The sequence below is a fragment of the Triticum dicoccoides genome, chromosome 2A (genome assembly GCF_002162155.2).
Source record: "Triticum dicoccoides isolate Atlit2015 ecotype Zavitan chromosome 2A, WEW_v2.0, whole genome shotgun sequence".
Taxonomy (NCBI): Eukaryota; Viridiplantae; Streptophyta; class Magnoliopsida; order Poales; family Poaceae; genus Triticum; species Triticum dicoccoides.
This window is the reverse complement of record NC_041382.1, coordinates 530,682,270-530,706,433: the sequence shown is the minus strand read 5'-3', so window position 1 is coordinate 530,706,433 and position 24,164 is coordinate 530,682,270.

Genomic DNA, 24,164 nt, shown 5'->3' with positions numbered 1-24,164 from the left:
TGTACACACACACAATTTCGATGGCTCTCTTCATCGATCTCGCACCCACCCACTTGATCCTCTCTTCGACTCTATCGATAGCTATGACCCCTCCCTCTCTTCTCGTGGATTTCCCAACCCTCTATGTATGATATGGATAGGCCTCCATTTCACACACATTGCATGCAAAATTTTGTTTGAGATGTCATCGACACATATTCCCACAAATAATTCATGAAATCAACCCCCACCCCACCCCCACCCCAAAACAAAAAACACTCACGAACACGGTTTGTATCTCTCACACACACCCATGTAGGTGGGGGACGTGCACGAAGAGAAGAGGTGCATGCACGTCGCACGTACTCCCGTCTCTTTCCCAACCACACCTGCGCGGGTACACGGTGGAGCTCATTTCTGTATGAAAAAGGCAGCCCACATGGTAATTTGGCACGTGTCCACTTGGTGGAGGGAGGATCATCTACCACGGGTGAACAAACAAATTGCGACTTGACGTGTTATGTTAAAAAAAGAGGCAAACCATGTGGGGCCTACCTTAGAGGCAAGGCTCTATACACTGGAGTACTTTTGATGTGTCCCGTCAACTCGCAAAACAAGGAGAAGCTTGCTTAGTACGCCGTCTCCCCCGCCCACGGGCGCGGTGGCTCGCAGGATGAGGTGAAGCTTGCTTACTACGCCTTACGCCCTCTCCCTCGCCCATGCGCGCGGTGGCTCGCAGGACGAGGAGAAAAATTTACTACTCCCTCCGTTTACTCCTTGTCCCTACTACCTTGGTTATAGATATTATATCATATTGTTTGGAATATATATGTCCTTTAGTAGATTTCAATATGAACTACTAGTACATACTCCAAACACTGATGTATATAGACTTATTTTAGAGCGTAGATTCACTCATTTTTCTCCGTATGTAGGACTCTCCCTCGCCACTCGACCCTCGCCCACGTGGTGGACGCGCAGCAATTCATTCGGTCTCATATAGCCAGAATGATATATACTGCACTACCATTATTGCTCAACTTCCCGAAGAGGCAAAGAGCCAATCGCAAGGTCAATATTTTGGAGATGCCAAGCGCAAGGTTATAGGAGAACGAGTAGTAGGTGCCACGTCATTTATAAATAAAGTTTTTTTTCTTCAATGGCACGTACGCAATATGATAGGTTCATATGGAGAGAAAAGGAGTACATAGTCAGGACGGGCCAGCCTACACGGTTGCTTGTTGGGGTTGCTCTCTTCACACTCTCTCGCACAAAACGACTATGGACACATCTCTAACATCCCGGTGGATCACGTCCGCTTGGGGAAGGGGTGAAAGTGCGTTATATCGACTAGAGGGGGGTGAATAGGCGATTTTTATGAAATTCTTCACTGAGGAATTTGCCGGTGAGGAAATTCCTTAGTGAAGAACTACTAGCAGCGGAATAAGTACTCAAAGGTAAACATAACAGAATACAAGCATAGTCATCATGATGAAATGAAGACAGGCACAGAGTACAGGAAGCGTAATCACAAAATAACACAGGATGAAGACAAACAGACTGAAGAAATTGAACTGAGGAAATTGAGAAAGTCTTCAAAAACAGATATGAACAAACATACAACACAGTTATGAGGAAATGAAAGAGTTGAGGAAATAGAACCAGTAAGCTTGGTGAAGACAATGATTTGGTAGACCAGTTCCAACTACTGTCTCAGTTGTACGTCTGGTTGGAGCGGCTGAGTATTTAAACTCGAGGACACATAGTCCCGGACACCCAGTCAAGGACACTTAGTCCAAGACACCCAGTCCTCACCGTATTCTCCTTGAACTAAGGTCACACAGACCTCGTCCAATCACTTGTGGTAAGTCTTCAGGCGACTTCCAAACCTTCACAAACTTGGTCACCCGGCGATCCACAATTCCTCTTGGATGCTCTAGACCATGACGCCTAACCGTCTGGAAGAAGCACAGTCTTCAAAGGTAACAAGCGTCGGATCCACTCAGGATCAATCTCTTCAGTGATGCTCAATCACTTGGGGTTTGTAGGTGTTTGGGTTTTGGGTTTTTGGTTTTTCCTCACTTGATGATTTTCGCTCAAAGTCCTCGGAGGATGGGTTGCTCTAAATTGACAAGTGTCGGTTTCTTTCGGAGCAGCCAACCAGCTAGTGGTTGTAGGGGGCGGCTATTTATGGCCTAGGGAGCAGCCTGACATGATAAGACATAAATGCCCTTCAGTGATATGACCGTTAGGTGGATAGATATTTTGGAACAACTGGCGCATAGCACAACAACGGTCGGAATTTTGAGTAGCAAAATCCTCAGGGCTATCATGTTCCTAACTGTGTAGGCAATCCGCACTGGCAAATTCCTAACTCCTCAGTCAGGACAAATTCCTCAGAGACCAGAAGAACTTCGTCTCTGTCATTGAAGAAATTGACTGAACTGTATGAGATTTCCAATGGCTTCACTCGAAGGGATTGGTAGGTGTAGGATTTTGAGTTGAGCATCACATGGAAATTTTTCCTTAGTATTTCCTCGACCCCTTTAACAGTACGGTGTTTCCTATGACTCAACAAAGAGAAAAAAAACTATGAAAACGAAAGTCTTCAAGCTTCATATTCCTCGCATGAATATCAAGTCTTCACGGACACACCAATTTCTTCACTTTCAAAGTCTTCATGGAAGTCTTCAGAAATACCAAAATCTTCAGTCGAAGATATTCATTTTTAGGGGTCAACTTTTCCTGTAAATATCAAACTCCTCATAGACTTATAGACCTGTGTACACTCACACACGCATTAGTCCCTTAACCTATAAGTCTTCAATACACCAAAATCACTAAGGGGCACTAGATGCACTTACAATCTCCCCCTTTTTGGTGATTAATGACAATATAGGTTAAGTTTTCAACGGGGATAAACATATGAAGTGTAAATACTGATATTGAGGAATTTGATTGCAAGATATAGAAGAACTCCCCCTGAAGATGTGCATAGTGAGGAATTTGCTTTTGAAGCAATGCACACTTGAAGAGTTGAATCATGGAGATCTCCCCCTATATCTTGTAATTCATACACGCATTTAACATATAATATGAAGAATTTGAAATGCATGATGAAATATGGTGCCTGATGAAATTCAGCATGCGTGCAATAATATTAACGAGGAATAAGCATGCAGAAAAGAGTATCAGAGATTAGTGCATCAAAAGTATCAGAGCACCATCGGGTTTACGATTACAACTCGATCCAATAAAGTTTCAAAAGAATGAGAGTTGTAACTTAGCAAAAAAACTTTGTATATGGGCGATAAAATAGACCCGCTTGAAGACTAACTCAAATTTTCCCCCTTTGTCATCAAATGACCAAAAGGATCGAAACTGAGGACTAACGCCCCTGAAGATAATCAAGTTGATGAAGGAGCGCCAGCATTGTTGGGGTCGTTGGTTGATGTAGGGCCTGCCGCAGTGTCGTCTAAATCTTCATGTTCATCAGTGTCGCACGATGAAGAATATGAGCTGGCCACCAAAGAAGGAACCTTGACCTTCTTTAATTTCTTCGGTGGAGGTGCAGACCAGTCAAAATCTTCATTAAGACCCATGTTCTTCAGATCTTCTTCACCATACAGATGTGACAGGATTGCCCAGGTGCGATCGAAGACTTGATGGAGGTGAAGGAAATATGCCCTAGAGGCAATAATAATGTTATTATTTTATTTCCTTATATCATGATAAATGTTTATTATTCATGCTAGAATTGTATTATCCGGAAACATAATACTTGTGTGAATACATAGACAAACTAAAATGTCACTAGTGTGCCTCTACTTGACTAGCTCGTTAATCAAGGATGGTTATGTTTCCTAACTATAGACATGTGTTGTCATTTGATTAACGGGATCACATCACTAGGAGAATGATGTGATTGACATGACCCATTCCATTAGCTTAGCACCCGATCGTTTAGTATGTTGCTATTGCTTTCTTCATGACTTATACATGTTCCTATGACTATGAGATTATGCAACTCCCGTTTGCCGGAGGAACACTTTGTGTGCTACCAAACGTCACAACGTAACTGGGTGATTAAAAAGGAGCTCTACAGGTGTCTCCAAAGGTACATGTTGGGTTGGCGTATTTCGAGATTAGGATTTGTCACTCCGATTGTCGAAGAGGTATCTCTGGGCCCTCTCGGTAATGCACATCACATAAGCCTTGCAAGCATTGCAACTAATGAGTTAGTTGTGAGATGATGTATTACGAAACGAGTAAAGAGACTTGCCGGTAACGAGATTGAACTAGGTATTGAGATACCGACGATCGAATCTCGGGCAAGTAACATACCAATGACAAAGGGAACAAAGTATGTTGTTATGCGGTCTGACCGATAAAAGATCTTCGTAGAATATGTGGGAGCCAATATGAGCATCCAGGTTCCGCTATTGGTTATTGACCGGAGACATGTCTCAGTCATGTCTACATTGTTCCCGAACCCGTAGGGTCCGCATGCTTAACGTTACGATGACAGTTTCATTATGAGTTTATATATTTTGATGTACCGAAGTTTGTTCGGAGTCCCGGATGTGATCACGGACATGATGAGGAGTCTCGAAATGGTCGAGACATAAAGATTGATATATTGGAAGCCTATGTTTGGACATCGGAAGTGTTCCGGGTGAAATCAGCATTTTACCGGAGTACCGGGAGGTTACCGGAACCCCCCGGTAACCTAATGGGCCTTAATGGGCCTAGTGGAGGAAGAGGAGAGGAGGCCTAGGGGCTGCCACGCGCCCCTCCCCCCAAGTACGAATTGGACAAGGAGGGGGGCGGCGCCCCCCTTTCCTTTCTTCCCTCTCCTCCTTCCCCCCCAAGTCCTAATCCAACTAGGGAAAGGGTGGGAGTCCTACTCCCGATAGGAGTAGGACTCCTCCGGTGCGCCTCCTCCTAGGGCCGGCCGCACCCCCCCTTGGCTCCTTTATATACGGGGGCAGGGGGCACCCCTAGACACACAAGTTGATCTTCAAGATCGTTCTCTTAGCCGTGTGCGGTGCCCCCTTCCACCATAGTCCTCGATAATATTGTAGTGGTGCTTAGGCGAAGCCCTGCGACAGTACAACATCAAGATCGTCACCACGCCGTCGTGCTGACGGAACTCTTCCCCGACACTTTGCTGGATCGGAGTCCGGGGATCATCATCGAGCTGAACGTGTGCTAGAACTCGGAGGTGCCGTAGTTTCGGTGCTTGATCGGTCGGGCCGTGAAGACGTACGACTACATCAACCGCGTTGTCATAACGCTTCCGCTGTCGGTCTACAAGGGTACGTAGATTACACTCTCCCCTCTCGTTGCTATGCATCACCATGATCTTGCGTGTGCGTAGGAATTTTTTTGAAATTACTACGTTCCCCAACAGTGGTATCAGAGACAGGTTTTATGCGTTGATGTAATATGCACGAGTAGAACACAAGTGAGTTGTGGGCGATATAAGTCATACTGCTTACCAGCATGTCATACTTTGGTTCGGCAGTATTGTTGGACGAAGCAGCCCGGACCGACATTACGCGTACGCTTACGCGAGACCGGTTCTCCCGACATGCTTTGCACAAAGGTGGCTAGCGGGTGTCAGTTTCTCCAACTTTAGTTGAACCGAGTGTGGCTACGCCCGGTCCTTGCAAAGGTTAAAACAACACCAACTTGACAAACTATCGTTGTGGTTTTGATGCGTAGGTAAGAACGGTTCTTGCTAAGCCCGTAGCATCCACGTAAAACTTGCAACAACAAAGTAGAGGACGCCTAACTTGTTTTTGCAGGGCATGTTGTGATGTGATATGGTCAAGACATGATGCTAAATTTTATTGTATGAGATGATCATGTTTTGTAACCGAGTTATCGGCAACTGGCATGAGCCATATGGTTGTCGCTTTATTGTATGCAATGCAATTGCACTGTAATGCTTTACTTTATCACTAAGCGGTAGCGATAGTCGTGGAAGCATAAGATTGGCGAGACGACAACGATGCTACAATGATGATCAAGGTTTCGCGCTGGTGACGATGGTGATCATGACGGTGCTTCGAAGATAGAGATCACAAGCACAAGATGATGATGGCCATATCATATCACTTATATTGATTGCATGTGATGTTTATCTTTTATGCATCTTATCTTGCTTTGATTGATGGTAGCATTTTAAGATGATCTCTCACTAATTATCAAGAAGTGTTCTCCGTGAGTATGCACTGTTGCGAAAGTTCTTCATGCTGAGACACCATGTGATGATCGGGTGTAATAGGCTCTACGTTCAAATACAATGGGTGCAAAATAGTTGCACGCGCGGAATACTCAGGTTATACTTGACGAGCCAAGCATATGCAGATATGGCCTCGAAACACGGAGACCGAAAGGTCGAGCGTGAATCATATAGTAGATATGATCAACATAGTGTTGTTCACCAATGAAACTACTCCATCTCACGTGATGATCGGACATGGTTTAGTTGATTTGGATCACGTGATCACATAGAGGATTAGAGGGATGTCTATCTAAGTGGGAGTTCTTTAGTAATATGATTAATTGAACTTAAATTTATCATGAACTTAGTACCTGATAGTATCTTGCTTGTTTATGTTTGATTGTAGATAGATGGCCCGTGCTGCTGTTCCGTTGAATTTTAATGCATTCCTTGAGAAAGCAAAGTTGAAAGATGATGGTAGCAATTACACGGACTGGGTCCGTAACTTGAGGATTATCCTCATTGCTGCACAGAAGAATTACGTCCTGGAAGCACCGCTGGGTGCCAGGCATGCTGCTGGAGCAACACTAGATGTTATGAACGTCTGGCAGAGCAAAGCTGATTACTACTCGATAGGTCAGTGTGCCATGCTTTACGGCTTAGAATCAGGACTTCAACGACGTTTTGAACGTCATGGAGCATATGAGATGTTCCAGGAGTTGAAGTTAATATTTCAAGCAAATGCCCAGATTGAGAGATATGAAGTCTCCAATAAGTTCTATAGCTGCAAGATGGAGGAGAACAGTTCTGTCAGTGAGCATATACTCAAAATGTCCGGGTATAATAATCACTTGATTCAATTGGGAGTTAATCTTCTAGATGATTGCGTCATTGACAGAATTCTCCAATCACTTCCACCTAGCTACAAGAGCTTCGTGATGAACTATAATATGCAAGGGATGAATAAGACTATTCCCGAGCTCTTCGCAACGCTGAAAGCTGCGGAGGTAGAAATCAAGAAGGAGCATCAAGTGTTGATGGTCAACAAGACCACTAGTTTCAAGAAAATGGGCAAAGGGAAGAAGAAAGGGAACTTCAAAAAGAACAACAAGCAAGTTGCTACTCAGGAGAAGAAACCCAAATCTGGACTTAAGCCTGAAACTGAGTGCTTCTACTGCAAGCAGACTGGTCACTCGAAGCGGAACTGCCCCAAGTATTTGGCGGATAAGAAGGATGGCAAGGTGAACAAAGGTATATACGATATACATGCTATTGATGTGTACCTTACTAATGCTCGCAGTAGCACCTGGGTATTTGATACTGGTTCTGTTGCTAATATTTGCAACTCGAAACAGGGACTACGGATTAAGCAAAGATTGGCTAAGGACGAGGTGACGATGCGCGTGGGAAATGGTTCCAAAGTCGATGTGATCGCGGTCGGCACGCTACCTCTACATCTACCTTCGGGATTAGTATTAGACCTAAATAATTGTTATTTGGTGCCAGCGTTAAGCATGAACATTATATCTGGATCTTGTTTGATGCGAGACGGTTATTCATTTAAATCCGAGAATAATGGTTGTTCTATTTATATGAGTAATATCTTTTATGGTCATGCACCCTTGAAGAGTGGTCTATTATTATTAAATCTCAATAGTAGTGACACACATATTCATAATGTTGAAGCCAAAAGATGTAGAGTTGATAATGATAGTGCAACTTATTTGTGGCACTGCCGTTTAGGTCATATCGGTGTAAAGCGCATGAAGAAACTCCATACTGATGGACTTTTGGAACCACTTGATTATGAATCACTTGGTACTTGCAAACCGTGCCTTATGGGCAAGATGACAAAAACACCATTCTCCGGTACTATGGAGAGAGCAACAGCTTTGTTGGAAATCATACATACAGATGTATGTGGTCTGATGAATGTTGAGGCTCGTGGCGGATATCGTTATTTTCTCACCTTCACAGATGACTTAAGCAGATATGGGTATGTCTACTTAATGAAACATAAGTCTGAAACATTTGAAAAGTTCAAAGAATTTCAGAGTGAAGTTGAAAATCATCGTAACAAGAAAATAAAATTCCTACGATCTGATCGTGGAGGAGAATATTTGAGTTACGAGTTTGGTGTACATTTGAAACAATGCGGAATAGTTTCACAATTCACGCCACCCAGAACACCACAGCGTAATGGTGTGTCCGAACGTCGTAATCATACTTTACTAGATATGGTGTGATCTATGATGTCTCTTACTGATTACCGCTATCGTTTTGGGGTTATGCTTTAGAGACGGCCGCATTCGCGTTAAATAGGGCACCATCAAAATCCGTTGAGACGACGCCTTATGAACTGTGGTTTGGCAAGAAACCAAAGTTGTCGTTTCTGAAAGTTTGGGGCTGCGATGCTTATGTGAAAAAACTTCAACCTGATAAGCTCGAACCCAAATCGGAGAAATGTGTCTTCATAGGATATCCAAAGGAAACTATTGGATACACCTTCTATCACAGATCCGAAGGCAAGACTTTTGTTCCTAAATTCGGAAACTTTTTAGAGAAGGAGTTTCTCTCGAAAGAAGTGAGTGGGAAGAAAGTAGAACTTGATGAGGTAACTGTACCTGCTCCCTTATTGGAAAGTAGTACATCACAGAAACCAGTTTCTGTGACACCTACACCAATTAGTGAGGAAGCTAATGATGATGATCATGAAACTTCAGAACAAGATACTACTGAACCTCGTAGATCAACCAAAATAAGATCCGCACCAGAGTGGTACGATAATCCTGTTCTGGAAGACATGCTACTAGATCATGATGAACCTACGAACTATGAAGAAGCGATGGTGAGCCCAGATTCCGCAAAATGGCTTGAAGCCATGAAATCTGAGATGGGATCCATGTATGAGAACAAAGTGTGGACTTTGGTTGACTTGCCCAATGATCGGCAAGCAATTGAAAATAAATGGATCTTCAAGAAGAAGACCGACGCTGACGGTAATGTTACTGTCTACAAAGCTCGACTTGTCGCAAAAGGTTTTCGACAAGTTCAAGGGATTGACTGCGATGAGACCTTCTCACCCGTAGCGATGCTTAAGTCTGTCCGAATCATGTTAGCAATTGCCGCATTTTATAATTATGAAATTTGGCAGATGGATGTCAAAACTGCATTCCTGAATGGATTTCTGGAAGAAGAATTGTATATGATGCAACCGGAAGGTTTTATCGATCCAAAGGGAGCTAACAAAGTGTGCAAGCTCCAGTGATCCATTTATGGACTGGTGCAAGCCTCTCGGAGTTGGAATAAACGCTTTGATAGTGTGATCAAAGCATTTGGTTTTGTACAGACTTTTGGAGAAGCCAGTATTTACAAGAAAGTGAGTGGGAGCTCTATAGCATTTCTGATATTATATGTAGATGACATATTACTAATTGGAAATGATATATAATTTCTGGATAGCATAAAGGGATACTTGAATAAGAGTTTTTTCAATGAAAGACCTCGGTGAAGCTGCTTACATATTGGGCATTAAGATCTATAGAGATAGATCAAGACGCTTAATTATACTTTCACAAAGCACATACCTTGAAATTTTTTTGAAGAAGTTCAAAATGGATCAAGCAAAGAAAGGATTCTTGCCTGTGTTACAAGGTGTGAAATTGAGTAAGACTCAATTCCCGACCAATGCAGAAGATAGAGATAAAATGAAAGATGTTCCCTATGCTTCAGCCATAGGCTCTATCATGTATGCAATGCTGTGTACCAGACCTGATGTGTGTCTTGCTATAAGTCTAGCAGGGAGGTACCAAAGTAATCCAGGAGTGGATCACTGGACAGCGGTCAAAAACATCCTGAAATACCTGAAAAGGACTAAGGATATGTTTCTTGTATATGGAGGTGACAAAGAGCTCATCGTAAATGGTTACGTTGATGCAAGCTTTGACACTGATCCGGACGATTCTAAATCGCAAACCGGATACGTGTTTACATTAAACGGTGGAGCTGTCAGTTGGTGCAGTTCTAAACAAAGCGTTGTGGCGGGATCTAAATGTGAAGCGGAGTACATAGCTGCTTCGGAAGTAGCAAACGAAGGAGTCTGGATGAAGGAGTTCATATCCGATCTAGGTGTCATACCTAGTGCATCGGGTCCAATGAAAATCTTTTGTGACAATACTGGTGCAATTGCCTTGGCAAAGGAATCCAGATTTCACAAGAGAACCAAGCACATCAAGAGATGCTTCAATTCCATCCGGGATCTAGTCCAGGTGGGAGACATAGAGATTTGCAAGATACATACAGATCTGAATGTTGCAGACCCGTTGACTAAGCCTCTTCCACGAGCAAAACATGATCAACACCAAAACTCCATGGGTGTTAGAATCATTACTGTGTAATCTAGATTATTGACTCTAGTGCAAGTGGGAGACTGAAGGAAATATGCCCTAGAGGCAATAATAATGTTATTATTTTATTTCCTTATGTCATGATAAATGTTTATTATTCATGCTAGAATTGTATTATCCGGAAACATAATACTTGTGTGAATACATAGACAAACTAAAACGTCACTAGTGTGCTTCTACTTGACTAGCTCGTTAATCAAAGATGGTTATGTTTCCTAACTATAGACATGTGTTGTCATTTGATTAACGTGATCACATCATTAGGAGAATGATGTGATTGACATGACCCATTCCATTAGCTTAGCACCCGATTGTTTAGTATGTTGCTATTGCTTTCTTCATGACTTATACATGTTCCTATGACTATGAGATTATGCAACTCCCGTTTGCCGGAGGAACACTTTGTGTGCTACCAAACGTCACAACGTAATTGGGTGATTATAAAGGAGCTCTACAGGTGTCTCCAAAGGTACATGTTGGGTTGGCATATTTCGAGATTAGGATTTGTCACTCTGATTGTCGGAGAGGTATCTCTGGGCCCTCTCGGTAATGCACATCACATAAGCCTTGCAAGCATTGCAACTAATGAGTTAGTTGTGAGATGATGTATTACGAAACGAGTAAAGGGACTTGCCGGTAACGAGATTGAACTAGGTATTGAGATACCAATGATCGAATCTCGGGCAAGTAACATACCGATGACAAAGGGAACAAAGTATGTTGTTATGCGGTCTGACCGATAAAAGATCTTCGTAGAATATGTGGGAGCCAATATGAGCATCCAGGTTCCGCTATTTGTTATTGACCGGAGACATGTCTCAGTTATGTCTACATTGTTCTCGAACTCGTAGGGTCCGCACGCTTAACGTTACGATGACAGTTTCATTATGAGTTTATATATTTTGATGTACCAAAGTTTGTTCGGAGTCCCGGATGTGATCACGGACATGACGAGGAGTCTCGAAATGGTCGAGACATAAAGATTGATATATTGGAAGCCTATGTTTGTACATCGGAAGTGTTCCGGGTGAAATTGGCATTTTACCGGAGTACCGGGAGGTTACCGGAACCCCCCGGTAACCTAATGGGCCTTAATGGGCCTAGTGGAGGAAGAGGAGAGGAGGCCTAGGGGCTGCCGCGCGCCCCTCCCCCCAAGTCCGAATTGGACAAGGAGGGGTGCGGCGCCCCCCCTTTCCTTTCTTCCCTCTCCTCCTTCTCCCCAAGTCCTAATCCAACTAGGGAAAGGGTGGGAGTCCTACTCCCGATAGGAGTAGGACTCCTCCGGCGCGCCTCCTCCTAGGGCCGGCCGCACCCCCCCTTGGCTCCTTTATATACGGGGGCAGGGGGCACCCCTAGACACACAAGTTGATCTTCAAGAGCATTCTCTTAGCCGTGTGCGGTGCCCCCTTCCACCATAGTCCTCGATAATATTGTAGTGGTGCTTAGGTGAAGCCCTGCGATAGTACACCATCAAGATCGTCACCACGCCGTCATGCTGACGGAACTCTTCCCCGACACTTTGCTGGATCGGAGTCCGGGGATCGTCATCGAGCTGAACGTGTGCTAGAACTGGGAGGTGCCGTAGTTTCGGTGCTTGATCGGTCGGGCCGTGAAGACGCACGACTACATCAACCGCGTTGTCATAACGCTTCCGCTGTCGGTCTACGATGGTATGTAGATTACACTCTCCCCTCTCATTGCTATGCATCACCATGATCTTGCGTGTGCATAGGATTTTTTTTGAAATTACTATGTTCCCCAACAGGAGGTAGTAGTGGTTTTTCTTCACTGCATTGTGTGTGGCAGTCATGTTGTGAAGAAGTGAACCAAACTGACGCTTAACCCATTTGTGATTTCGATCCACCTTCTGGTGAAGACTAAGCATAAGTTCACGGTCTTTCATCACGCGCGGAGCAGTGGCTTGAGGAGTGGACTTGGGAGCATTGGCACAGTCATGTGTGGCAGAGTCATCATTGGTGGAATAAGACGCAGCTTTGCGAAACTGACCATCCAATGGACGAATGCCTTCATCAATTACAGCTGGTGCCTTGCCCTTTCCATCAACTGAGGAATATGTCTGCTTGAGGACTTCAATTGGTGGCAAGTAGCTGAGATGATTCTGGAAATCAACTTTGTAGTTGAGTGAAGACCTTGTCTTGAGGAATCTCATGATCCAAGGTGCATAAGGCTTCAGCTCAAACAGAGACAGTGCAATATTGGCCATAGTCCTCATGAAGAAATCGTGATAGTTGACAGGAATGCCATGAATGATGTTGAATACCAGATTCTTCATGATGCCAACAATTTCCTCATCAGATGAGTCGTGGCCTTTGATAGGACTGATTGTCCTCATAAGAATACGATAGACAGTTCTGGGCACGTACAACAATTCCTTCACGAGGAATTTTGTTCGTGGTGCCTGACCTGGTTTCAAAGGCTTCATCAGCACTTGCATGTAATGATGTGTGAGCTCAGGTTCACTGTAGATGCAGCGAGCTTCTTCAAGGGGAGGACTGAGTGGTAGAGCACGAAGCAATTCAGAGGCTAGTGCAGTGTAGTGAGTGTTTTCAGACATCCAGTCCAGCACCCATGAATTCACATCTTCAGCATTTCCGGTGATGTGCAGCGTTGCATAGAATTGAAGAATCAGTTCTTCATTCCAATCGCAGATGTCAGAGCAAAAATTGAGCAGTCCAGCATCGTGAAGAACACTGAGGACTGGTGCGAAACACGGCAGAGATTCCATATCCACGTGAGGAATATGCTCATGGTAGAAAATCTTCTCCTTGTTGAACAGCACTGAGGAATAGAAATTGGCTTGACTAGCAGTCCAGAAACGCCTCTTCCTAATGCGAGCAGAGTCATATGGGTTATAATCTTCGAAGAATACGTGCTCGCCGAAGAAATCATCAGCCTTGAACTTTTGCTTGCGTGAGAATGGACCCTTTGGCTTTGGCAGAGGAGTGTCAGTGAGTTGCATCACGACCTCAGGAATCTCAATCGCAGGTTCTTTAGGCTGAGGAATTTCTGGTTCTTCCTTGGTGGCAGTCTGCGTAGTTGGTTGTTCAGCGGCAGCAGTTTCTTCAGCGCTAGTGGCTGGAATTTCCTCATGGACAGATGCAGTGGGATGAGTTTCTTCAGAGCCCATGTGAACAGTTTGTGTGGGGGACTGAGGAATTTGCTGTAGAGGGGTGAGCATTGAAGAGTTTGGATGCTGACTTTCCCAGAATTCATCACTAATTATGGGTGTGGAGCAGCCAATGTCCACATCTTCATCTTCCATTTCTTCAACGCCAGCCTCTTCAGTTGTGAACTGAGGCATAGGCGAGGAGATGATAGGTGTTGAAGGGATCGCATCCACTTCAATTTCTTCATCCAACGGTTCAGACGAAGCAGCAGAAGGAGTTTCTTCATCAGATTCGCTGGGGATCACATATTCTTCATCAAAAGGAACAAGGTCCTTTGATGGCCTGGTTGAGATGGGAACAACATCAATCAGATGTGCAAATGAGCTTGTCATAGGCTTCATTTTCCTCAGAGCTGAAGAATCTAAAGCAGCTGATGCTTTCTTTTTCTTCACTGCAGCACGCTTTGCAGCCTTGGTCTTCTTCACATCTGATGCAGACGGAAGGATTGGAGTTGAAGTTGGTGCAGGAGTAGCTGAGGAATCTGGTTGATTTTCTTCAGGCACAACTGATGCAGTTGCCCTGAGTTCTTCAGTTTCTTCAGGCACACCACTAGTGGGTGCCCTGGCAATTTCTTCAGTGGCTGGAATGCAGTCATCAGCCCTGGAACTCACATTTTCTTCAGCAGCCTGATTGTCATCAGTGGTGCTGGCATGTTCTTCAGTCGGCTGAGCAGATGCTTCAGCCTGAGGAATTTCCTGTTGCGTTGGGGCAGCAACATTTGAAGTGAACTGTTTAGTTATCTTTACAAATCTAACTTTGGCTCCTTGCCAATCAGCATAGTAGGCTTGGAAGTCATCACTGAGGGTTTTGATTTCAGATTGGATTTTTACAAGTTCATCAGTGGTTATAGTGACAACATTGTTCTTCAGGTATTTCTCCTTTCTGTACTGGGCCTTCTTGATCTGCCTGGCCTGATCATATTTCCATTTCTCCTCTTGGATGAAATGAGTCAGCATGTGATTTTGACCAGGCGTCAGCTTGAAGTCAGGCATAGGAGTATTTGGGTCCTTGTGCCAGAGATCAATGTAGTCGAGGATCAACTTGGGATCCAAAAGCAGTGGCACAGGTGTGCCTTTGGCTCTAGCGGCCCTAACTTGTCTGCCTCTGATGATTTCTGCAAGTTCATCATCATCAACTTCATCTTCTTCAGGTGGCACTTGGAAAGCGACTTGCTTCTTTTGAAGACTTGGCCGAGGACCTCGTCCAACAGTTGCCTTGGTCTTCATCAGAGTGGGGCCAGATGAAGAATTTGGTGCAGCTGAGGAGCTTGCTGAGACACCAGAGGCAATGGAGATGCCTGTAGTCCTTTGGCATGAGGCCAGATGCGCAGGTGCTGAGGACTTTGTCGGAACAGCTGAGGACTTTGGAGGAGGTGCTGAGGATTTTGAAGGAGCAGCTTGAGGGATTGGTCGTGAGGACCTTGAAGAGTCTGGCCGTGAGGGCGCAGCTGAGGAACTTGGCCGTGAGGGCACTGTTGGTGAAGCACTTGTCTTACGAGCAGGCTTCTTAGGCATGGATTTCCTCGGCTTGACAGAGGCCTCAGCAGAGGCAGCAACAGCCACAGCAGAGTCTTCATTGAATTTCCTCACTGCTTCTCTGGCTTGCTTGGCCAACTTGCCTTGGCGCTTGGCCCACTCATCAGGATAGTCCTCACCGCGCTTGAGGCTGGTGGGATCTGCTACTTGGCCAGGTGCCAATGGAGCTCTTGGGCATGGAGGATTGAGTGCGAATTTCTTCATGTACTTAGGAGTGACATATCTGTACTCCCTCCATTCTCTTGCCCATCTCCTCTCTATCCTCTGTTTGCGCACTTTGCGCTCATTCTTGGTTTCCTCAGTAGGTGTGCAGTACCCAACATATATGTCATCGGGGATCTCAAACGCTGTATTTACCTCAGGCCTCTTTCCTCCCTTATGTGGCCTTTTACCATCAGCCATTTTCTCTAGTTGAGGAATTTGAACAATCGAATTCTCTGAAGAAGCATGCAACTTTTCTTCGAGGAACGCTGCAAATGAGTTAACTTGATGAGAACGTAGTGATTCAGCAGCTGACATGTGTACCTGTGAACAGAGTATAGTTGCGAGGAATTTGGAGAGATCATATGCGTTCTCAGAAGGTTTTTCAAAAAGAACAAGTTTGAGGAATTTGACCAGATGAGTCTTGAAGATTTTCACTAAGCGTTCTTTGTCTTAGGTTCCAGAGTTGTATAGATCGAAGATCCACACAATTGAGGAATCTTGAAGAAAAATGATGCTTAGAGAAACGAATCAAGAACAGATGACACGTGAGGTGTTTAGTGTGTGAAGATTTGAAGAATAAAACACCTTTGAAGATTTTATAGAGAAACTTTGAATCAAAGAGGGTAGTGAAAGTAACTTTTAATTACCCTGAATGAAGAACACGACGAACTGTGAGGTGAAACAGTGGAGTTCGTCGGTGTAGATCTTCCACGCCCTAACTTGGCGGAGGAAGACGTCTATGGCGGCGGCGGAGGTGAAGATTTCCACGGTCGGCGCGAGTACGACGACGACGAGGTCGAGGCACTGAAGCTCTTCCTCACCGGCGACGATGGAGTAGCGGCGGCGCTAGGGTTTGGGAAGCTCGAGTGGGAGAGTGAGATCGAGCGGAGTAAAGGAAGTGAGGAAGGGATGAGGGGGTATTTATAGTAGCAGTGAAAAACTGTTCGCCCAAAGATTTGGGACGAATGTGCCCCTGACCCTTCTCCTTCGCACGACATGTGTCACCCACGTATTGTGTAGTGGAGATCGTGGGTGAATTAAAAATTTATCGTGGGATGCGGAACGATTTGAGCGGCAAAACCAAAAATTTGTATAATATTAGTTTTAAAGTTCCGTTCTCAATTTCTTCAGCTGACAAGGACACAGTGAAGATTTTGAACGAGTTTCAGATAGAACGCACATGAAGAATTTGTGAACAGATAGGGTTGAGTGTAGCATAGAGGGGAAGGGTCCGATCACATTCACTTAGCAGAAAACCAACTTGAAGAAATAGCAATAAGTGAGTGCTGTAGAGGACATAAACTCATATATATATGTATAGCCAATGAAGAAAAACAACGGAACCAATGAAGACTATGCAAAGTTGAAGAATATGAATAATTTGAGGAATTTCAACTTTTGGTGGTGGCGTGACCCACCGTATAAGAATGATGATTTCAGACACCGCGTACAATTATTGTAGGGTTCTGAGAATCAAATTCTTCATTAATTTCTTCACACTAAGAGTGTTATTCTTCATTGATTGAAGTAAAACGTTTCTTCATGTGCTGCACATCTAAGTCATCAATTTTGCATAAGTGTTAGGATGAGTGTCCTTTTCAAAGAACATTCGAAGATTCTAGGATATTTAGCTCACACCGCAACTTGCTAAATCTCTTCTCATCCAAAGGCTTTGTGAAGATATCGGCTAGCTGTTCTTCAGTCTTCACATGCTCAATAGAAATGTCACCCTTCAACACATGATCACGAAGAAAATGATGAAGAATCTAAATGTGCTTTGTCTTCGAGTGCTGAACTGGGTTGTGAGCAATCTTGATGGCACTCTCATTGTCACATAAGAGAGGCACATTCTTCATGTTGACGCCATAGTCCTTGAGAGTTTGCTTCATCCATAGCAATTGGGCACAGAAAGAACCAGCGGCAATGTACTCAGCTTCAGCAGTAGATAGTGATACGCAGTTCTATTTCTTCGAGGACCAACAGACCAAAGATCGTCCAAGGAAATGACATGTACCAGATGTTGACTTGCGATCCACACGATCACCAGCATAGTCAGAATCAGAATATCCAACAAGATCAAAAGCCGAGCCCTTGGGGTACCATAATCCAAGTGTTGGTGTGTGAGCTAGATATCAAAGAATATGCTTCACAGCCTTATGTGCAGCTTGAAATCGGGCACACATGCAAACACTAAGCATTATATCTGGCCTAGATGCACATAAGTATAATAAGGAACCTATCATGGAGCGGTATACCTTATGATCGAAGTCAATACCATTTTCATCAGTGCACAGATGGCCATTTGTGGGCATAGGAATTTTGACGCCTTTGCAATCTTGCATGCCAAATTTCCTCAGTACATCCTTGAGGTATTTCTCCTGAGATATGAATATGCCACTATGTTGTTGACGAATTTGAAGACCTAAGAAGAATTTCAACTCTCCCATACTAGACATTTGATATTCTTCACTCATCATATAGGCAAATTCATCACTATAACATTGGTCAGTACAACCAAAGATAATATCATCAACATATACTTGGCACACAAACAATTCACCATCATAAGATTTAGTGAAAAGAGTAGGGTCGAGTGAACTTGGTTTGAAGCCTTTCTTCATGAAGAGTTCCTTCAAAGTATCATACCAAGCCCGTGGGGCCTGCTTGAGGCCACAGAGGGCCTTGTTGAGTCTGAAGACTTTGTCAGGATTCTTTGGATCTTCAAAACCTGGGGGTTGAGCAACATATACTTCTTCCTCAAGCTTACCATTGAGGAATGCACTTTTCACATCCATTTGATATAGAGTGATATTATGATGGTTAGCATAAGCAAGTAATATGCGAATAGCCTCAAGTCTAGCAACAGGTGCAAAAGTTTCATCGAAATCAACTCCTTCAACCTGTGTGTAGCCTTGAGCTACAAGCCGTGCCTTATTCCTCACAACAAGGCCATTTTCATCTTGCTTGTTGCGGTAGATCCACTTTGTGCCGATGATATTGTGCTTGCGAGGATCTGGACGTTTGACCAGTTCCCAGACATTGTTGAGCTCGAACTGATGTAATTCTTCTTGCATGGCCTGAATCCACTCAGGCTCCAGAAATGCTTCATCTACCTTAGTGGGCTCTATAATAGAGACAAAAGCATACTGCCCACAAAAGTTAGACAAATGTGAAGCTTTTGAGCGTGTGAGAGGACCTGGCACTTTGATGTCATTGATGATCTTTTCAACTTGCACTTCTTTTGCAATGCGAGGATGAGCTGGTTGTCGTTGAAGAGTTTGATCAGCGTTTTCTTCAGCACCATTTTCTTCAGGTGCATTAGCTCGATGTTCTTCATGTTCTGGAATGAATTCTTCAGCAGATTCTTCAGTAGGAATGACATCCTCAGTATCCTTGAACTTGATAGTTTCCTCAGGTGCTGGTTCATCTATCACAGTAGGTAGGTGCTCTCTTTGTGAGCCATTAGTTTCATCGACCCGCACATCTACAGTTTCAACAACTTTGTGAAGAACGTTGTTGAAGACTCTGTAGGTGTGCGAGTCCTTTCCGTAAACAAGCATAAAACCTTCATGTGCTTTTGGTGCAAATTTTGAGTTGTGATGAGGATCTCTAATCCAACATTTAGCACCGAAGACTTTGAAATAACTTACATTGGGTTTCTTATCAGTGAAGAGTTCATAGGCAGTCTTTTTGAAGAATTTGTGAAGATATAGTCTGTTGATGATGTGGCACGCAATATCAATTACCTCAGTCTAGAAACGACGAGGCGTTTTGTATTCATCAAGCATAGTGCGAGCCATCTCAGCAAGAGTCCTGTTCTTGCGCTCCACGATGCCGTTCTGCTGAGGAGTGTAAGGAGCAGATAACCAAGTTCATCAAGATAGTCATCGAGACCAGAATTCTTGAAGTCAGTGCCATTGTCACTTCTGATGTGCTTGATCTTCACACCAAAGTTGGTTGAAGCCCTCGAGGAAAATCATTTGAAGACTTCCTGCACTTCATGTTTGTAAGTAACAAGGTGTACCCATGTGTAACGAGAATAATCATCAACAATAACAAAGCCATATTGAGATGCTTCATTTGAGATAGCAGAATAATGATTAGGACCAAAGAGATCCATGTGAAGCAATTCAAATGGGCGAGTGGTGGTCATGATAGTCTTCGCTGGATGCTTGGCCTTGGTCATCTTCCCAGCTTCACAGGCTCCGCATAGGTGATCCTTGAGGAATTTGACATTCTCGATGCCAATGACATGCTTCTTCTTCGCAAGCGTGTGCAAATTCCTCATGCCTACATGACCAAGTCGTCGATGCCAGAGCCAGCCTTCTAAAGCTTTTGCAAGTAAGCACACGGCTGGTTGTGGTCCTGTAGAGAAATCAACAATATACAGGTCTCCTCTCCTAAAGCCTTTGAAGACTTTGGAATTGTCAGTTTCCATAAGCACAACACAACGGTACTTGCCGAAGACAACAACCATATCAAGATCACAAAGCATTGAGATAGACATAAGGTTGTATCCTAAGGACTCAACAAGCATGACTTTGTCCATGTGTCGATCCTTTGTAATCGCAACCTTACCTAGACCCAATACCTGACTTTTGCCTTTGTCAGCAAAGATGATATGCTTCAGATGCGACGGTGGTAATGGAGCATCCATCAATAGATTCTTGTCACCAGTGATGTGGTTTTTACATCCACTATCGAGGACCCACTCAGTGGCTTTGGGTTGATCATCCTGCAGATGAATTAGTGCAACTTACAAACTCATATACTTCATCAGTGAAGAATATGACATCAATTCATCAGATCAATTTCATCAAGTAAAAGCACTGATAAAGCAATATGAGGACGTGAGAAATGAAAGTTCATTTCTTCATGATTAACCTGCGTCCTTTCAGGCATGCTCAAGTCTCCAGCAAATTCTTCAGACGATTACGTGCGTCTGGAGACCTGACCCTGCAGAAGAGATTAGTTCTTTTTCTTCACCACCCACATCTGAAGGGGTGGCAAAGAGTTCATCATTCTGTGAGCTCCATACGAGAAGGATGGCATAGAAGCCAGTCCATTTCGTTTCACATAAGAGGGGTTAGAGTAAGCATAAGAGTAAGTAGAGAAATTCTTCGAGGACTTATGGACATAATGATTTGAAGAATAATGCACATATCCATAATCCTTAGATCTTCCCTGTGAAACAGACGGGTTAGCACGATGATGTTCATATGAGGACTTTGATCCATATGAAGAATTTGGTCCATATGAAGAATTTGATCTGGGGTTCCTATTCTTCACAGGTGGCGTCATGATGACATTCACCTGAAGATTTTCAAGGCATCTTTTGGGAACCCAGATTTTCTTCACAGGGGAGCCGTTCCTGCAGTTAGTGCCAACATATCTAGCAAATACTTCACCATTCTGATTTTTGAATAGCTTATAGTTGGAGTCAATTGACTCATCATCAGAATGAGGAGATTCACATGCAAATCCAGATAAGTTAGATGGATCAACTGGAGGTCCCTTTGCAGCAACCCATGTAGTTCTGGGGTACTGCTCAGGCTTCCAATATGTACCATCAACATTGAGTTTCCTCTCAAAGGCAATACCCTCTTTCCTAGGGTTCCTATTGAGGATTTGCTTTTTAAGCACATCACAAAGAGCCTGATGCCCTTTGAGGCTTTTGTACATGCCTGTCATGTACAATTCCTTCAGCCCTGCATCGTCAGTGATACTAGCAATGTCCTCAGATAAGGAATTAGTGATAGCAGAGGCATGTGAAGAATTTGAAACATTAGAAGCATTTGAACATTCAGGTGAAGAATTAGCAGATTCACGTTCAATGCACTTCAAGCACGGAGGAACAAATTCTTCCTGAGATGCGCTGATTTGTTAAGCAAGTAATGAATCGCGCTCCTTCTGAAGATCTTCATAACTCACTCTTAGCTTCTCAAGGTCTTGCTTTCTTTGAAGAAATTTATAAGAAAGCTTCTCATGATCCGATAAGAGAGTGTTATGTTGATCTTGAAGGGTGTCATACTTAGTATGAAGTCTCTGAAGACTTTCAGCCAAAGCTTTTTGACTGATCCATTTCCTCATCCAACATATCATCGCTCTTGTTTAGCATATAGTGAGCTTTTTTCCAAATCTCTTTGTTGTTTAGTAGCAAGGGAAGCAAGTTTGACATAGCTGGGTCCAAATTCATCACCAGATTCATCATCACTGGACTCAGATAGGTTGTATTCAGTTACCTCAACATCTTTTGCCAAAAGGCATGATGCAGAAGATGATGATTCTTGTTCGAATGTCATTGTTTTGAGAGATTCCTTGAAGTCCTCAAACCAAGGATCATGACAAGTTCAATGACCTTCATAGACCTCAGAGAGACGGTCCCAGATGAGCTTCGCATGATCAAGATGCATGATATTCCTGAACTGATTTTGTGACAGGCTGGAGCAGATGACATCCTTCGCCGTGAGGTTGAGAAGAGTATACTTGCGAATGTCATCAGCATCCGCCATCTTGCACAGATTAGTCAGGCCAATCTCAGTGACGGTCCACAACTCGCTGTTCATCGCCATGAGGCGTTTCTTCATCATGGCCTTCCACTTGGGATACTCGTGACCGTCAAAGATGGGGCATGTCACCTTCGTCATACCTGCGGTCGACATAACTAAAACTCCAGGTGGTTAAACCAAAATCACACAGAACAAGGGAGTACCTTGCTTTGATACCAATTGAAAGTGCGTTATATCGACTAGAGGGGGGGTGAATAGGCGATTTTTATGAAATTCTTCACTGAGGAATTTGCCGGTGAGGAAATTCCTTAGCGAAGAACTACTAGCAGCGGAATAAGTACTCAAAGGTAAACATAACAGAATACAAGCATAGTCATCATGATCAAATGAAGACAGGCACAGAGTACAGGAAGCGTAATCACATGATAACACATGATGAAGACAATCAGACTGAAGAAATTGAACTGACGAAATTGAGAAAGTCTTTAGTTAAAGTCTTCAAACACAGATCTGAACAAACATACAACACAGTTATGAGGAAATGAAAGAGTTGAGGAAATAGAACCAGTAAGCTTGGTGAAGACAATGATTTGGTAGACCAGTTCCAACTACTGTCTTAGTTGTACGTCTGGTTGGAGCGGCTGAGTATTTAAACTCGAGGACACACAGTCCCGGACACCCAGTCAAGGACACTTAGTCCAAGACACCCAGTCCTCACCGTATTCTCCTTGAACTAAGGTCACACAGACCTCATCCAATCACTCGTGGTAAGTCTTCAGGCGACTTCCAAACCTTCACAAACTTGGTCACCCGGCGATCCACAATTCCTCTTGGATGCTCTAGACCATGACGCCTAACCGTCTGGAAGAAGCACAATCTTCAAAGGTAACAAGCGTCGGATCCACTCAGGATCAATCTCTTCAGTGATGCTCAATCACTTGGGGTTTGTAGGTGTTTGGGTTTTGGGTTTTTGGTTTTTCCTCACTTGATGATTTTCGCTCAAAGTCCTCGAAGGATGGGTTGCTCTAAATTGACAAGTGTCGGATTCTTTCGGAGCAGCCAACTAGCTAGTGGTTGTAGGGGGTGGCTATTTATAGCCTAGGGAGCAGCCCGACATGATAAGACATAAATGCCCTTCAATGATATGACCATTAGGTGGATAGATATTTTGGAATAGCTGGCGCATAGCACAGCAACGGTCGGAATTTTGAGTAGCAAAATCCTCAGGGCTATCATGTTCCTCACTGTGTAGGCAATCCGCACTGGCGAATTCCTAACTCCTCAGTCAGGACAAATTCCTCAGAGACTAGAAGAACTTCGTCTCTATCACTGAAGAAATTGACTGAACTGTAGGAGATTTCCAATGGCTTCACTCGAAGGGATTGGTAGGTGTAGGATTTTGAGTTGAGCATCACATGGAAATTTTTCCTTAGTATTTCCTTGACCCCTTTAACAGTACGGTGTTTCCTATGACTCAAGAAAGAGAAAAACAAAACTATGAAAATGAAAGTCTTCAAGCTTCATATTCCTCGCATGAATATCAAGTCTTCACGGACACACCAATTTCTTCACTTTCAAAGTCTTCATGAAAGTCTTCAGAAATACCAAAATCTTCAGTCGAAGATATTCATTTTTAGGGATCGACTTTTCCTGTAAATATCGAACTCCTCATAGACTTATAGACCTGTGTACACTCACACACGCATTAGTCCCTTAACCTATAAGTCTTCAATACACCAAAATCACTAAGGGGCACTAGATGCACTTACAAGGGGTGGATGCTTAGTGTAGATGCGGTGGCCGTCGCCGACGGTGAAAACCCACCGTCGGCACGTCCCGATCAGGGGTCCCCGCCGTTCTCTGTCACAAAGCCGGTGAGGTTGCCTTCGTCCCTTGCTCACTGCCGTGACATGGGCAGTTGCCGCCTCCCACCGCCCTCCTCAAGGTTGAGCTACGTCCCTCAGGTACAACTCCCTTTATAGCCGGCTTGCACCACTGCTCCAGCTGCCCACATCACTCCCTGTGGATATATCTCTACTTCTTTGCCTCGCACATACCTCTACTGGCTTCTACGTACTGTATTTGTTATGAGTTTATGTCTCATCAAGTAG